Source organism: Carcharodon carcharias, chromosome 16, assembly GCF_017639515.1.
Source record: "Carcharodon carcharias isolate sCarCar2 chromosome 16, sCarCar2.pri, whole genome shotgun sequence".
NCBI lineage: Eukaryota > Metazoa > Chordata > Chondrichthyes > Lamniformes > Lamnidae > Carcharodon > Carcharodon carcharias.
This window is the reverse complement of record NC_054482.1, coordinates 115561161-115579083: the sequence shown is the minus strand read 5'-3', so window position 1 is coordinate 115579083 and position 17923 is coordinate 115561161. Positions and strand designations below refer to the sequence as shown.

At 45.4% G+C, this 17923-nt stretch overlaps 1 protein-coding gene across 2 annotated transcripts in view; it reads left to right on the top strand.

Annotated features, from left to right (window-relative positions):
- Positions 1-17923, top strand: part of ddah1 (dimethylarginine dimethylaminohydrolase 1) — a 222447-nt gene that overhangs the window by 56071 nt on the left and 148453 nt on the right. The gene's annotated exons all lie outside the window — the stretch shown is intronic.

Here is a 17923-nt window from a genome sequence, read left to right as displayed (position 1 = left end):
CTGCTGCAACAGGACCATAAATTTCCGGCCATTGAAGAAAGTCTCTATCGTGCAAAAGCACAAGATAGATTTGTCGTAACCATGGCTACAATGATGGAGAAGGCTTTGGATATGAACTACGATTTGCTCACTTAGAATGGGTGTGGAATTTGCAAGTAAACTTCCCTCTGCCTCCAAAATATAACGTTATTATCCTTCCTTCTCAATTAAGTACAGACGGACAGAGTGACATGTTCACTCCGCTAACTCAGAGTGAAATCGATTTAACAATAACGATTTATTGCAGATTGGTAAAGCTTGGCACCACAAAACTTAATTCAGTATAGATTGGCACTACATTATTCAACTTGCTCCTAGAAAGTGCGGTATGTTGGTATTGTCACTATACTAATGTTCTCCGGGGGGACATGGGGTTCAAATCCCACGACAGCAGATGGTGAAATTTGAATCCAATAAAGTCCGGAATTAAAGGTCTGATGATGACCATGAAACGATTGTTGTAAAATCCCATTTGGTTAACTAATGTCCCTTTTGGGGAAGGAAATCTGCTACCCTCACTTGACTGCAGACCCACAGCAATGTGGGTTAACTCTTAAATGCCCTCTGAACAGGGCAATTGAGCAATAAATGCTGACCTCGCCAGGTGACGCCACATCCCATCAATGAATAAGAAAAAAATGGGGTGGTGTCAGGAATGAAGAGGCTGAGGTTGCAGGTGTGTGTGCTGTTGGGGCAGAATAGAGAATGTATCCCTCACGTAGTCAAAGGTCAAAATTGGAAAGGTGAACTCTTTTCCAATATGTTCTCCTACCATGATAAGCTACCAAAATGTGTATCTATAACAACTGCTTAAAACACCTTTAACATAATAACATGTCTCAAGGTGCTTCACAGGAACATGAGAAAGCAAAATTAGACATTGAGTCACATAGAAGATATTAGGGCAAAAGGACAAATGCTTGGTCCAAATTGTAGGTTTTAGGAGCATCATGCGAGCATTCTGTGGTTAGTAACTCATCTCCTGACTCCCCAAAGCTTGTCCAGCATCTACAAGGCGCAGGTCAGGATTGTGATGGAATACTCCCCACTTGCCTGGATGAGTGCAGCTCCCACAACACTCAAGAATCTTGACTCCATCCAGGGCAAAGCAGCCGCTCGATTGGCACCACATCCACAAACATTCACTCCCTCCACCAACGATGCACAGTAGCCGCAGTATGTATCATCTACAAGATGCACTGCAGCAACTCACCAAGGCTCCTTAGGCAGCACCTTCCAAACCCATGACCACTGCCACCTAGAAGGACAAGGGCAGCAGATAGATGGGAGCACCACCACCTGGAAGTTCCCCTCCAAGCCTCTCACCATCCTGATTTGGAAATATATCGCTGTTCCTTCACTGTCGCTGGGTCAAAATCCTGGAACTCCCTTCCTAACAGCACTGTGGGTGTACCTACACCACATGGACTGCAGCGGTTCAAGAAGGCAGCTCACCACCACCTTCTCAAGGGCAATTAGGGATGGGCAATAAATGCTGGCCCAGCCAGCGAAGCCCACATGTCTTGAGTGAATAAGAAACACTGTAAGAAGGAAAGAGAGGTAGAAATGCTTAGGGAGAGAATGCAGACTTAAGGCCCAAGCAGCCAAAGACATGACCATCAATGGTAGAGCGATCAAAATTAGAGATGAGCGGAGTGAGATGAGCGCAAAGATCTCAAAGGGTTGTGGGGCTGCAGGAGATTACAGAGGTAGAGAGAGGCAAGGCCTTGGAGCACTTTTAAAACTAGGGTAAGAATTTAAAACCAAGGTGTTGCTGGACAGGGAGTCAATGTAGGTCAGCAAGCACAGGGTTGATAGGGGAATGGGACTTGGTGTGAGTAAAGACACGGGCAGCAGCGTTTTGGGTGACCTCAAGTTTATTTCAGGTCACCCTCCCGGAGGGAAAAAAACAGTAAAAACTGGGAAATAGGAATCCTGGTCTGAACTGGTCTTGTATACTTTAAAATGGAACACCCGTACAACTGGGAAATAAGAGTACTGGTCCGAACTGATTTTTCATTTTGGGCTATATTGCTGCCAGTGCAGACTCGATGGGCTGAATGGCTTCCTTCTGCACTGCAACGATACTGTGATATTACATCTGTTTGAACAATTGTGGAACTATAGTTGCATTCGGTGTCCTGTTGTGACTGGTATGGTCAACCATACTCAAATTGGTCAGGAAAATGAAACTTCCAGCCAGTCTCCTCGTGCCTGAGGACATGGATTAATCAGCAGTGACCCGTGTCCAGCAATGGACTTGGACATTTAAAGCAAGGAGATTGATGGCTCACGGCAGCAGTTTTTTCTGTAAGGCTGAATGAGGAGATAGAGACTTGCATAGCAACAGTTGTAAGTCATGTGTGTAGTCTGGTGCAGAACATAATCATAAAGCTTAGTGGAATGTTATACTCTAAAATGACAGGGCTGGAATCTGTAGGGGAGGGAGTTTTGCTACAAAGAGGTACAAAGCCCTGCTTAGGCTGCATTGGAAGTACTTATGCTTGCCATACTTTGGTAAGGATGGAATGGCCTTGGGAGGTGTGCAGCACAAATTGACTAGACTTGTTACTGGGGCTCCGAGATTATGATTACAGAAACAATGTTCGTATGCCCTGGAATTTTTTTTTATTCATTTACAGGATGTGGGCTTCGCTGGCTGGGCCAGCATTTATTACCCATCCTTAGTTGCGTTTCAGAAGGTGGTGGTGAGCTGCCTTCTTGAACCGTTGCAGTCCATGTGGTGTAGCTACACCCACAGTGCTGTTGGGGAGGGAGTTCCAGGATTTTGACCCAGCGATAGTGAAGGAACGATGATATATTTCCAAGTCAGGATGGTGAGTGACTTGTAGGGAAAGCTCCAAGTAGTGGTGTTCCCATGTATCTACTGCTCTTGTCCTTCTGGGTGGAGAGTTGTGGGTTTGGAAGGTGCACGTTAAGGAGCCTTGGTGAATACAAAAGGTTAAAGGGTGACTTGATTGAGGAGTGCAGGATTTTGTGTGGAACTGATGGAATAGATGGAGAAACATTTTCCACTGGTGGGGGTGTGGGAGACATAACTTTAAAATCAGAGCCAGGTCATTCAGTAGTGAAGTTAGGGAAAACCCCTTCTTGCAAAGGGTGGTAGAAGTTTGGAACTCTGTCCCACAGGAAGCAATGAACATCAGCCCAATTAATAATTTTCAGTCTGAGGTGGATAAATATTTTTGCTGGACAGGGGTATGAAAGGAAATGGAGCCAAGGTGAGGAAATGGAGTTAGGATACAGATCAGCCATGATCTTGCAGAATGGATGGAATAGTCTTGAGGGACTGAATGGCCTCCTCCTGTTCCTATGTGAGTGCACGCTTGTGTATCCAGGCTTTGGTGTCCATTTTGATTGGTTTGTGGAGAAATAAAGAGTTTTGTACCTCGAACTTGTGGAATCCTCCCCCACCCCCACCATGGGTAGGATCTGCTTTGATGTTGTGGTCAGGTGATTAATGATGGAAATGCAGTTGTGCACTTTCTGATGAATCGCGCTATTCACGTGCTGGTTCTCGTGTTTGTTGCCTACCTAGAGAACATTGGGAGAAAGATGAGCAGGAAAAGGTGTGTGTCAGATTAATTCCAGGTTTAGTATACTTGGCAATGGGGGAACAGATAGGAGTAGGCCATTCAGCCCCTTGAACCTGCTTCGCCAGCCAATAATATCATGGCTGATCTGATTGTGGCTTTAACTCTACTTTCCTGCCTGGCCCATAACCTTCAAATCCCTTGTCCATAAAAAATCTGCCTGATTCAGCTTTGAATATATTCACTGACCCAACTCCACTGCTCCCTGGGGAAGAGAATTCCAAATACTAACGACCCTCTGAGAGAAAAAAAATCCTCCTCATCTCCATCTTAAATGGGAGACCTCTTATTTTGAAACTGTGCCCCCTAGTTCCAGATTCACCCACAAAGGGAAACATCTCTCAGCGTCGTGGAAGAGGGAGAGCAGAATTCATTTAGTTCTCTGTAATGCACTTGGGTAATCCAATATCTGAGCCTGGCAGTTCTCCTGTACTCCACAATGCTAATGATGAATGCTCACCATACTGATTCATTGTGGGCCCTGATTGTGTGGGTGGTTATATCTGTCTTTGGAGTCTGCTATTCTTCCCATGCAACCTTTGCTCACCTTCTTAACCAATACTCTGTTTTGTTGGGTAAACTAGGAAAAGCAGTGGGGAGTTTATTATTATCATATGTGATGTCAAGCAGCACAGTTTTATCTAATTAAGTTCCATACACAGAGACACACATACACACATATTTCCCACACACACTTGGGAGAGAGCTTAGGAAACACGTCTTCATACAAAAGATGAGCTCTGTCCTACAAAATGGAGTTGAAGTTAGATCATCTAAGGTAATTTAAATCTGAGAGGGGTATATTTTTGCTATACACAGGTGTAAAAGGATGTGGAGTCTTGGCAGGTGGATAGAGTTAGGATACAAACCAGCTACAATCGCACCAAATGGTGGAACAGTCTCGAATTGCTGAATGGCCTTGGGATATGGATCAATTTGCACCTGTTTTTCTGGCCTAGGGAGAAAGTGTGCACTCGCTATCATTCTAATTATATGTTATTTTCTGTTATAGTTTGGATTGGAAACTGTTAAACATGTTCATGGGGATGTGTTAGACGTGTTATAAATAAAAACAAACTTGAATCACCAAGTAATCTCAACTCTGATAAAATCCTCTTTCACTATAAAGAGAGAAGAATCACTGCTGATGTTTTTTTCATTTGTTCATGGGCATCGCTGGCTAGACCAGCATTTATTGCCCATCCCTAATTGCCCTTGTTCAGGGGGCATTTAAGAATCAGCCACATTGCTGTGGGTCTAAGTAAGAATAGCAGATTTCCTTCCCTAAAGGGCCAGATGGGTTTTAATGACAATGGTTTCATGATCATCATTAAGACTTTTATTGAATTCAAATTTCACCATCTGCTGTGGTGGGATTCAAACCCCAATCGCCAGAGCATCACCCTGGGGTCTCTGGATTACTAGTCCAGTGACAATATCACTACGTCATTGCCTCCCCAGTGCAGCAAAATACACATTCGTGAAGTAATGGAGCAAGGCAACCATTCCATGATTGTTCATAGTTTTCTCCATTGTTACCATCAGCCTGTACCGGAACTGGATCCCCATTGAGAATGTTTGATGTGATTAATGAAGATTAACCACCTAATGTGGCATTACAGAGGGAGTCACTGGTGCCCAATGAATGCCATGCAATTTAGAAAAAGCATTCTCAGAATATTGTTAAACTTGGGCTGTATCAAAAGCATTTATCATCACATCACTGCATTTCAACAAGAGCATGTATTTATAGAGCACCTTTAACATAAAATGGCCCAAAGTGCTTCACAAGAGCTCTATCAAGTAAAATTTGAAGGTGGGCTACTTAAGGAGATATTAGGACAGGTGACAGATTAGTTTCAAGGAGCACCGTACAAGGCAGAGGGAACCTGAGTATACGTAAATCTAGGCAATATTTTACAATTAGAATGCTCTACAAGGAAATATTTAAGAAATCTCGCATTCAGAGATCCAGTGGATATTAACACTGAACTGGAGAAACCGGAGCCAAAGGGACTGGAGAGCCTGCTGAATATATTTGAACAAATCATTTCCGTTGTAAGGGCTGGTTCTCAGTCTAATAAAATATTAAGTATTTTCACCGCATTAAATAATCTTGGAAATGCGCACCCCAATGGGCTATATGAATCTTTCATAAGATCATAAGAAAGAGGAACAGAAAGGAGTAGGCCATTCAGTCCACAGAGACTGCTCTTCTATTCATGGCTGATCTGACTGTGGCCTTAACTCCACCTTCCTGTTCCCCCCCGCCAACCCCCCTTAACCCTTGACCCCCTTGTCTATCAAAAATCTGTTAACTCAGCTTTGAATATACTCAATGACCCACTGTTCACTGGGGAAGAGAATTCCAAACACTAACCTCTTCCTGATGGAAGAAATTCCTCCTCATCTCCAAAACTATGCCCCCCCCTAGTTCTAGATTCCCCCAGGAGGAGAAGCATCCTTTCAGATCCACCCTGTCAAGCTCCCTCAGAATTCTATATGTTTCAATAAGATCACCTCTCAATCTTCTAAACTCCAATGAGCTTAGGCCTGACCTGCTGGACCTTTCCTCATAGGACAATCCCTTTCATCCCAGGAATCCATCTAGTGAACCCTCACTGAACTGCCTCCAATGCAAGTATATCCCTCCTTAAGTAAGGTGACCAAGACTGTACACAGCACTCCAGATGTGGTCTCAACAATGCCCTGCACAGCTGTAGCAAGACTTCCCAACTTTTACACTCCATCCGTTTTGCTTCCTAATTACTTCCTGTGCTCACATGCTGACTTTTTGTGATTCATGTACAAGGACCTCCGTGCTGCAGCTTTCTGCAGTCTCTCTCCATTTCAATAATATTCAGCTTCTCTATTCTTCCTGCCAAAGTGGACAATGTCCCATTTTCCAACATTACATTCCATAAATCATTGAAGGTGGCAGGACAAGTTAAGAGAGTGATTAGTAAAGCATATGGGCATCCTGAGCTTTATTAATAGGGGCATAGAGTACAAAAGCAAAGCAGTTATGTTAAACTTGTGTTGACACTGGTACAGCCTCAGCCTCAGCTTGAGTATTGTGTCCAGTCCTGGGTGCCAAAGCTGTGAAGGCATTAGGGAAATTGCAGAAAAGATTCACAAGAATGGTTCCAGGGATGAGGAACTTCAGTTACGTAGATAGGTTGGAGAAGTTGGGACTGTTTTCCTTGGAGAAGAGAAGGTTGAGAGGAGATTTGATAGAGGTGTTCATAATCACGAGGGGCCTGGACAGAGTAGATAGAGAGAAACTGTTCCCGTTGGTGGAAGGATGGAGAACCAAAGGGCACAGATTTAAGGCAATTGGCAAAAGAAGCAATGGTGATATGAGGAGAAACATTTTTTCACTCAGTGAGTGGTTAGGATCTGGAGTACATTGCCTGAGAGGGTGGTGGAGGCAATTTTAATCAGGAATTGGGCTATTATCTGAAAAGGAAAAATTTGCAGGACTAGGGGAAAAGGGTGGGGGAGTGGCGCCTGGTGAACTGCTCCTTTGGAGGGCCAGCACTGACATGATGGACCGAATGGCCTCCTTCTGTGCTGCAGTCATTCTATGATTTGATGAAAATAATATTGACAGTTAGGGTTGTCACAGATGGTTGGACAGTGTTTCAAAGCAGTAACAATACCAGTATGGTCAGAAAAGACATGCGAGCGAGCGAGCGAACACGCTTTCACCTACAATGTCACAATCATAAGTTGATGTGTTGCACTATTTAACCCTCTTTGCAGCTATTTTCTGTTTCATGCAAGGTCATGAAGTACGCACAAAAGGCTATTGCTCTTACAAAATTGTGTTTGAAGTGTGGTGGGCAGGATTATTTGGTGGTGGTGGGTGTGGTGGTGATGGTGTGGGGGTGTTGGAAGCAGTCCTGCCATTCAAGCGCTAGCTGTGGCTCAGTGGATCCCACTCTTACCTCAGAAGGTTGTGGGTTCAAGTCTCACTCTGGGAACTTGAGCACAAAAGCCTTGGCTGACCCCCCCCCCACCCCAGTATATTACTGAGGCAGTACTGCACTGACAGAGGTGCTGTCTTTTGGGTAAGACATTAAACCCAGGTTCTGTCCGCTCTCTCAAGCAGCCGTAAAAAATCCCACGACACTATTTGGAAGAAAACCAAGCGAGTTAGCCCTGGTGTCCTGGCCAATCCTGCTCTAGATCAACATTGCTGTTTGTGGGAGATTGCTGCACGCAGATTGATTTCTGTGTTTTTGACATTGCATCACGGGCTATAAAGTGCTTTGGGATGTCCTGAAATCATGAAAGACACTGCATAAAAGACAAGTTCTCTCTCTCTCTTTTGTTCTGAGCTCCACGGCAGCCATTTTGGAATTCTTCTTTTGTAAGAGCAATAACTGATTGGTCAGAATGTTGAGTGTACGAAGCCTGGGAACAGTCAGACTCGTCAATCACTAATCTCTTCAGGGGTTACCTGGAAGAAGCTTTAGGCCCGGCATTTACTGTATAATGGGCCTTGTTTCAGGGGCTCAAAGAAGCCGGATGATTTGAGCAGCTGGCCTTGCAGACTGGACATGTGTTGCTAAAGGTGCCAACTCCAAAGGAAGCTGCCACAATGCAAACCAATTTCTACCCTGATGGTGATGTACAATAAAACTATGCTCATGGGGGCCTTGACAAGAATATCGACCACCCGGCTGTGCCAACCTGAAATAAGAGACGGATTATCAGGGTGAAGCCTCTCCACTGTTGGGCAGTCTCAGTTGAGTATATCCACCATTCAAGAAAAATCTAGCGCCCTGTTTTTACACCTTGTGAAACTTAGAGAGCTAGAGTTTCTGCAGTTGGAAACTTGCGCCCAAAAGGCGCCTGATGTTCATAAGATGATAAGAAATACAAAAGTAGGGAGGTCATGTTGGAGTTGTATAGAGCCTTGGTGAGGCCACAGCTGGACTACTGTGTGCAGTTCTGGTCGCCACATTACAGGAAGGATGTGATTGCACTGGAGGGGGTGCAGAGGAGATTCACCAGGATGTTGCCTGGGATGAAACATTTAAGTTATGAAGAGAGGTTGGATAGACTTGGGTCATTTTCGTTGGAGCAGAGAAGACTGAGGGGCGACCTGATCGAGGTGTACAAGATTATGAGGGGCATTGACAGGGTGGATAGGGAGCAGCTGTTCCCCTTAGTTGAAGAGTCAGTCACAAGGGGACATAAGTTCAAGGTGAGGGGCAGGAGGTTTAGGGGGATGTGAGGAAAACCTTTTTTACCCAGAGGGTGGTGACAGTCTGGAATGTGCTGCCTGGGAGGGTGGTGGAAGCGGGTTGCCTCACATCCTTTAAAAAGTACTTGGATGAGCACTTGGCACATCATAACGTTCAAGGCTATGGGCCAAGTGCTGGTAAATGGGATTGGGTAGGTAGGTCAGGTGTTTCTCACGTGACTCACGTTTCTCTGTCGGTACAGACTCGATGGGCCGAAGGGCCTCTTCTGCACTGTGTGATTCTGTGAACAGGAGTAGGTCAGTCAGCCCATCGAGACCTCTCCACCATTCAATAAGATCGTAGCTGGTTTGGCCTTAACTCCACACTCCTGTCTAACATTGTAAGCCTTGACTCTCTTGCAGATCAAAAATCTGTCTAACTCAGCCTTTATTAAAGTGAAGGACGCAGCCTCCAATGCTGTCTGGGGAAGGGAATTCCAAAGAGTAACGACCCTCTGAGAGAAAAAAACTGTCTCCTCATTGTAAATGGGGGGGCTCCTTATTTTTAATCTGTGTGCCCCTAATTCCAGATTCTTCCGTAAGGGAAAATATCCTCATAGCATCTAACCCTGTCAAGCCCCCTCAGGATCTAATATGTTTCAGTAAGATTATCAAATGACCTCCCTCTGTGCTGTATGATTCAATTAACTTTTCCAGCCTTGCAGCAACATAGAAACTATCTCCAACAAGAGAAAATCTAACCATTGCCCCTTGATGTCCAATGGCATTACCATCACTGAATCCCCCACTATCAACATCCTGGGGGTTATCATTGACCAGTAGCTGAACTGGACTAGTCATATAAATACTGCAGCTACAAGAGCAGGTCAGAGGCTAGGAATAGCATGATGAGTAACCCACCTTTTGACTCCCCAAAGCCTGTCCACCATCTACAAGGCACAAGTCAAGAGTGTGATGGAATACTCCCCACTTGCCTGGATGAGTGCAGCTCCCACACACCCAAAAAGCTTGAAACCGTCCAGGACAAAGCAGCCCACTTGATTGGCACCACATCCACAAACATTCACTCCATCCACCACCGACGCACAGTAGCAGCAGTGTGTACCATCTACAAGATGCGCTGCAGGAATTCACCAAGGCACCTTCGACAGCACCTTCCAAACCTAAGACCATTGTCACCTAGAAGGACAAGGGCAGCAGACACATGGGAACACCACCACCTGGAAGTTCCCCTCCAAGTCACTCACCCCATCCTGACTTGGAAATATATTGCCGTTCCTTCACTGTCGCTGGGTCAAAATCCTGGAACTCTCTCCCTAACAGCACGGTGGGTGTTCCTACACCACAGGGACTGAAGCAGCTCAAGAAGGCAGCTCACCACCACCTTCTCAAGGGGCAACTAGGGATGGGCAATAAATGCTGGCCCAGCCACCGAAGCCCACATCCCGTGAATGAATAAAAAAGAAAAATCATACTGTAACTCCAGATTTGGTTCCCAACTTGACCCCAACCGCTAGTTGTCTGACACCAATTGGCCTGAAACAGCAAAGAAAAGCTTTCAAGGTGGCATTAAAAACAGTTTAACAAGTAATGAGGGGGCACTTTTTACCCCAGTGTAGAGCAACTTTAACAACCGTGTAAGGCATAACATTTTTTTGTTACTTGCTGAGGAATATTGGCTGGAAGAATCTAGAAACTTAAACTGCGGAGCCTGATTCCGGAATGCGTTAATTCTCACAGATTTAATTTTTTTCTCTTCCCTGTTTCTTTTTTCTTCTCTCTCTCTCTCTCTTAATCCAATCTTTCTTTCCCTCTCTTCATTTCTCTTTCCCTCTCTCTCTTTTAATCCAATCTTTTTTATTTCCCTTTCTGTACATAATTTGACTGCAATCCACCCGATTTTCTTACTCCATCATACCGCTGTTTCTTTTCTGATCCCAAAGTCTCATTGGTTAAGGGGACTGGTCGCATTGGCCACTGAGATCCCAGATGCCCCCTCACAATCCCAGCAATTTGAAAGATGAAGGGTTAAACCAGAAAACCTTAACAAGGCAAACACTGTGAGATAGAAGCAAAGAACTTTGGATGCTGGAAATACCTGGAAAAACTCAGCAGGTCTGGCAGCATCGGCGGAGAAGAGTACAGTTGACCTTTCGAGTCCTCATGACTACTTAGTTCTGTTGAAGGGTCATGAGGACTCAAAACGTCAACTGTGCTCTTCTCCGCCGATGCTGCCAGACCTGCTGTGTTTTTTCCAAACACTGTGAGATGCCTCACTCCAGCAACACCGAGGCCAATAGTGTGCCCATGAGCTTTAATGAACTTGTATTGCAGAGTCTGTGTTGTCATGGTAAATTCACAAACCACAAGAAAGCTGCCAGCGTCTGAAATTACAGTGACCCTTGCTTACACTGGATACTGTGAACAGAGTTATTTTAAGCTATTCGCTCTGCTGCCTGGAGCAACCTTTGGTGACAATGAGCCTTCCCAATCTGACATGACTCTGCAAAACCGAGTGACTGAATGGGATCATTGATTCAGCCCGTATCCTCGCCACGGAGACTGACGGCTGTTGTCCCAGCAAAGCTTCAGCATCACCTCTCGATAAAATAGCACAGTTTTAACCATGTCACCGCTGAGGGAAATGCTATTGTGTTTTGCTAGGTTTTTGAAGTCCGACATCACATTGTCTAGCAGCAATCTGAAATCCCTAGAGATTCCAATGAAAAGGAAGCTTCATATGTCCGCATTGTACTGTAACAATTTGCAGTTTTAAAAAACATTTGTTCACAGGGCTTGGGTTCCACTGGCTGGGCCCAGCATTTATTGCCCATTCCCAATTGCCCCTTGAGAAGGTGGTGGTGAGCTGACTTCTTGAACTGCTGCAGTCCATGTGATGTAAGTACACCCACAGTGCTGTTAGGGAAGGGAGTTCCAGGATTTTGACCCAGCGACCCTGAAGGAACGACAATGTATTTCCAAGTCAGGATGGTAAGTGGCTTGGAGGGGGACTTGCAGGAGGTGGGTGTTCCCATCTATCTGCTGCCCTTGTCCTTCTGGGTGGTAGTGGTCATGGGTTTGGAAGGTGCTGTCGAAAGAGCCTTGGTGAGTTGCTGCAGAGCATCTTGTAGATGGTACACACTGCTGCTACTGTTCTTCTGTGCTGGAGGGAGTGAATGTTTGTGGATGTGGTGCCAGTCAAGTGGGCTGCTTTATCCTGGATGGTGTCAAGCATCTTGAGTGTTGTTGGAATTGCACTCATCCAAGCAAGTGGGGAGTATTCCATCACATTCCCGACTTATGCCTTGTAGATGGTGGACAGGCTTTGGGGAGTCAGGAGGTGAGTTACTCGTTGTGTGATTCCTAGCCTCTGATCTGCTTTTGTAGCCACAGTATTTATATGGCTAGTCCAGTTCAGTGTCTGGTCAATGGTAGCCCCCAGATGTTGATAGTAGGGGGATTCAGCGATGGTAATGACATTGAATGTCAAGGGGCAATATAGTGCCTCTATTGTCCTGGAAGAGGTTACAGAGATAGGGAGGGACAAAGGTCATAGAGACTTTTGAAAACAAGGGTGAGAATTTTACAATTGAGGCGTTGCTTAACTGGGAGCCATTGTGGGTCAGTGAGTACAGGGGTGATGGTCAAACAGGACTCGGTGCGACAGTCTGGATCAACAGATGATCTAAGCTTTATGGAGGACCAACAAAGTGAGAGCTCCCTGGATGATGAAAGAGGAAGAGTAAGATGAAGCAGAAAGCGTGTTTGTATGGCAGATGTCAGGTTGATAACATTAGTGAGAAGCTGATTAAATATAGAAAGTTCAGAGGGGAAGTGAAGAAAGAAATACGAGGAGCAAAGAGAGTATGAGAAGAGGTTGGCAGCTAACATAAAAGGGAATCCATAGGTCTTCTAAAGATATATAAAAATTAAAAGGATTGTAATAGGGTGGGGGTGATTAGGGACCAAAAGGGGGATATATGCATCGAGACAGGGGGCATGACTGAGATATTAAATGAATATTTTGCATCTGTCTTTACTAAGGAAGAAGATGCTGCAAAGTCACAGTGAAAGAGGAGGTATTTGAGATACTGGATGGGATAAACATTGATAGAGAGGAGGTATTAGAAAGATTGATTGTACTTAGAGTTGATAAGTCACTAGGACTGGATAGGATACGTCTGAGAATGCTGAATGAAATAAGGGTGGAAATGGCAGAGGGACTGTCCAGAATCTTCAAATCCTCCTTAGACAGAGAACTGGAGAATTGTTCAGGAAAGGGCATCAGGATATACCATAAAACTGCAGGTCAGCCAGTTTAACCTTGGAGGTGGGAGAGCTTTGAGAAGTGATAATCTGGGACAAAATGAACAGTTGCTTGGACAAATGTGGATCAGTTAAGGAAAGCCAGCACAGATTAGTTAAAGGCAAATCATGTTGAACGAGCTTGATTGGGGTTTTTGAGGTAACAGAGTTTCAGCAGGGGCAATAGAAAATAAAGGATATAATTCTAAAGGGGTGGGGGAGGTGGTTAAAAACAGAGGGACCTATGTGCAAAATTGTTGAAGGTGATGGGACAGGTTGAGAATGTGGTTTAAAAGGCACACGGGATCCTGGACTTCGTAAGTAGAGGCAGAGAGTAAAAACCCAGAAGGAAAGAACAGTTTAGCCAGCCCAGATGAAGGAATTGGGACCAGTTGAAAACAGTTGATCCCAGTTAAAGGCCACTTAAGGGCCTTAATCCCACCCCTATTGGTATTTTACCTGTGGCTGGAGCAGGCCCACGTCAAACAGGTAGCCTGGCAAAAGGGGGGTGGGGGGTGGAAATGTCCTCTGCAGGTCACCTGTGCCTATAGGAGGCACCCCCATCCCAAGATCATACTTCCCCTTTACTTTCTCCTCATGGCCTTGGAAACCCGCCCCCCCCACCCCCTTCTCCACACCCACCCCCCAACCCCCCCAACCACACCCCCCACCCCCACCCCCGCACCCCCACCACCCCCTTTACCAGGGCCTGCCAGCCTGGCCTCAGTAATACCCTGGACTTACTTTTCATTGGGGCTGCCTGTGATCCCACCACTCCTGGAGAGCACTGTTGGAACTACAGAGCTGACAGGCATCCAATTGCCTGGTGGCTCTCAAAGGTGGGATTTCTCCCCGAGATAGGGGCTGGAGTTTCGACTTAAAGCGGTTAATGCTGCTCTGGGTGTTAAATTGCTGAGAGGCAGCCATCGCTATGGTGGGCCGGCTCACCTCTGACTTTTTTACCTCAGCGTCCGGTGGGGGGGGAGGGGGAATGGAGGTGGTCCACGGTGCCCCTGTGAAATCCTGGCCGCTCTTCCAGAGAGCCAGCACAGACACGACGGGCTGAATGGACTCCTCTGCGCTGTAACCTTTCGATGATATTAGGTAGGGGAAGCACTTGTTTCAGGGCAACAGTTTGTCGTGGGCATGAGTCTCTCCAAGGCTGGTTTGGGTTGTTTCTACTCCAGTGAAACACTTTACCTACACATGCATATCGTGGGTCTGAGTTTCCACTATCAGTGGGTATCAGTGTCGTACTGGCAGAATAGCCCAAAGATTGGGGAAATTTAAATGTAAATAAATTACATCTGACACCAACTCACTGTTGTATTTTCCATGATTGTTTTTCCCGCTGGTTCTGGGTTTAATTCACCTTAAGCTTCTCCCACAACAAAATGGCCTCACCTCAGCCCCTCTAGCTAAAATTGCAACATTCTGCAAATTTTTTAATGTGGGCTTCGCTGGCTGGGTGAACATTTATTGCCCATCCCTAACTGCCCTTGAGAAGGTGGTGGTGAGCTGCCTTCTTGAACCGCTGCAGTCCGTGTGGTGTAGGTACACCCACCGTGCTGTTAGGGAGGGAGTTCCAGGATTTTGACCCGGTGACAGTGAAGGAACGGCCGATATATTTCCAAGTCAGGGTGGTGAGTGGCTTGGAGGGGGACTTCCAGGTGGTGGTCCCGTCTATCTGCTGCCCTTGTCCTTCTAGGTGGTAGAGGGTGTGGGTTTGGAAGGTGCTGTCGAAGGAGTCTTGGTGAGTTGCTGTGGTGCAGGAGTTGTGCTGCTTGATGAGGCTGTACAAATCGGCGCTCATTGTCTTGGACCCACTGCTACTAGTTGGTGCGTTCATTAACAGTCCTTCAATGGGACTAGTTAAGGTGATGCTCACAATGCTCGCCCTCAATCTCAGATTGTCCTGTGGAGGGCACTGTGCTGTGTGTCTGCCCTGCTGACAGCTAACTCCACTACACACGGCCAGACTCCAGGGAGCCTGCGAGTGACGGTGGTGGGGGGGAGCAAGTGTAATGAGCAGCCAAAACAGTGCAATATACAGACCATTGTCTCAATCTGTTTCAAATGGTTCATATTCCAGAACACAGCAAGCACAATCACATCAACTGACCTCTTCCTCAGAGCCAGTGGAAGTCCTGCACCAGGCAATTTTCTACATTTGCAATATGATAATGAAGCAAAAACCAATATTACAGCAATAAATCTACTTTGATGTTAGGAGAAGCTTTATTATTATCCTAATAACATTAAACCCTGAGGAAAAGAAATCACTAAAAATGCAGAGGTAGTCGTTTAGCATCTAAATTGTAAACGAGGAGAGTGTTTGACCCATCGAGCCTGTTTCACCATTCAGTTGGATCATGGCTGATTTGTATTTTAATTCCATCTGCCCACCTTTGTTTCATAACTCCAATACCTTTACCTAACAGAAGCCTGTCAATCCCAGTTTTGAAATTTCTAATTGACCCCCAGCCTCAACAGCTTTTTGTTTTGGTGGGGGTGGGGGAGTGAGAGTTCCAGATTTCCATTTTTCCACTCCCCTTTGTGTGAAGAAACGCTTCCTCGGATTCACCCCCGAATGACCAGGCTAGAATTTGAAGGTTCTGACCCCTCATTCTGCATTCCCCCACTCCCCTCCCCCAGCCACCCCCCCCCACACCCCCCCCAACCACAGGAAATAGTTTCTCACTTATCAACCCTGTCACCTTAACCCCCTCAACTGGATCACCCCTTAATCGGCTAACCTCCAGGGAATTCAAGCCTAGATGATGCAACTTGTGAATATGACTTAACCTTTCTCGCCTTGGTATCATTCAGGTGAAGCTGCGCTGTACCCTCTCCGAGGCTGATGTATCCTTCCTGAGGTGTGATGTGGTACCCAGACTGAATGCCGTTACTCCAGATGGGGTCTAACCAGAGCCCTGCACAGCTCTAACACAACCTCCACGCTTTTGTGTAGCATATATCCTGACATAAAGGCATGATGCCTCTAACAATTGACAATAGAGAAAAATTACTTTCATTTTTGATGTAGAAGTACAGGTTTCTTTCAGCATCGTTTTTAATCTCAGCTCACCTAAAGTGCCTTATTGCCAAAAGAAAGAAAAGCTAGTAATTATATATCACTTTTCTCAGCCACTAGACATCTCAAAGTGCCTTCTAGTCAATTAAGTATTTTCTGAAGTGTGTCGCTATTGTAATGTAGGAAACGTGGCAGTCAATTTGTGCACAGCAAGCTCCCACAAAGGATAACACAATAATGACCAGGTAGTCTTCTTTTTGTGATGTTGAGTGAAGGATAAGATTGACCAGGACACCAGGGAGAACTCAAAGCAAAAACAGAAACCGAATTACCTGGAAAAACTCAGCAGTTCTGGCAGCATCGGCGGAGAAGAAAAGAGTTGACGTTTCGAGTCCTCATGACCCTTCAACAGCACTAAGTAAAAATAGGAAAGGGGTGAAATATATTTATATTTCATCCCTTTCTGTATTTCACCCCTTTCCTATTTTTACTTAGTTCTATTGAAGGGTCATGAGGACTTGAAACGTCAACTGTGCTCTTCTCCGCCGATGCTGCCAGACCTGCTGAGTTTTTCCAGGTAATTCTGTTTCTGTTTTTGTTTTGGATTTCCAGCATCCACAGTTTTTTGTTTTTATTTTTTACACCAGGGAGAACTCCCTTGCTCTTCTTCGAAATAGTGCCCTTGAATTTTATATATCCACTTAGGCAGGCAAGTGGCAACTCGGTTTAATGTCTCATCCATGAGATGGCAGCTCCGACAGTGCAGAACTCCCTCAGTACTGCACTGGAATGTCAGCCTTGATTCTTGTGCTCATGTCCTGTAGTGGGGCTTGGACCCAGGACTTTGTTACTCAGAGGTGAACAGGCTGCCCACTGAGATATTGTTGACAATGAAGCACTTTTTGAAGTGTAGTCACTGTTGTAATGTAGGTGGCATGGCAGCCAATTTACATATAACTAGCTCCCACAGACAGCAGTGTGATAATTACCAGGTGATTTTTTTTTTGCTGTTGGTTAGGGGTCCACGTCCTTCTTCGAAATATCGCCTTGGGTCCTCTTATGTCCACCTGAAAGGATCAGATGGAGCCTTGGTTTAATATCTCATCTGAAAAACTCAAATCAGTCTGTATCAGTGAAGATTAAAATTCAACACTACCTAATTATCATTTTGAAATGGTTTAAACGTCAGAGGATTCATATTATGAATGTGAAAGCTGTTTTAGTTGAGGTAATATTGAGCAGTTGTACATTTTATTGAATAAATACTTCATAATTTGAAAATTGTTTTATACATTAAGCAGTAAATGTCGTAAATCTGTGTGTGTGTGTGTGTGTGTGTGTGTGTGTGTGTGTGCATGCATGTGCCTGTGTATGTGTCTCTGTGTGTGTATGTGTCTCTCTGTGTGTGTACATGTCTCTGTGTGTCTATGTGTTTGTGTGTGTGTACGTGTCTCTGTGCCTCTCTGTGTGTCTGTGTGCCTGTGTCTGAGAGTGTCTTTGTGTGCATATGTGTGTGTCTGTGTCTGTGTGTGTCTGTGCCTGTGTGGCTTTGTGTGTGCGCCTGTGTCTGTGTATGTATGTGTGTGTGCCTCTGTGTCTTTGTACGTCTGTGTGTCTCTGTGTGTGTCTCTGCGTGTCTATGTGTGTGTGTCTGTGTGTGTGATTGTGTGTGTGTGTGTGTGGGTACCTGTGTCTTTGTAGGTCTGTGTGTGTCTG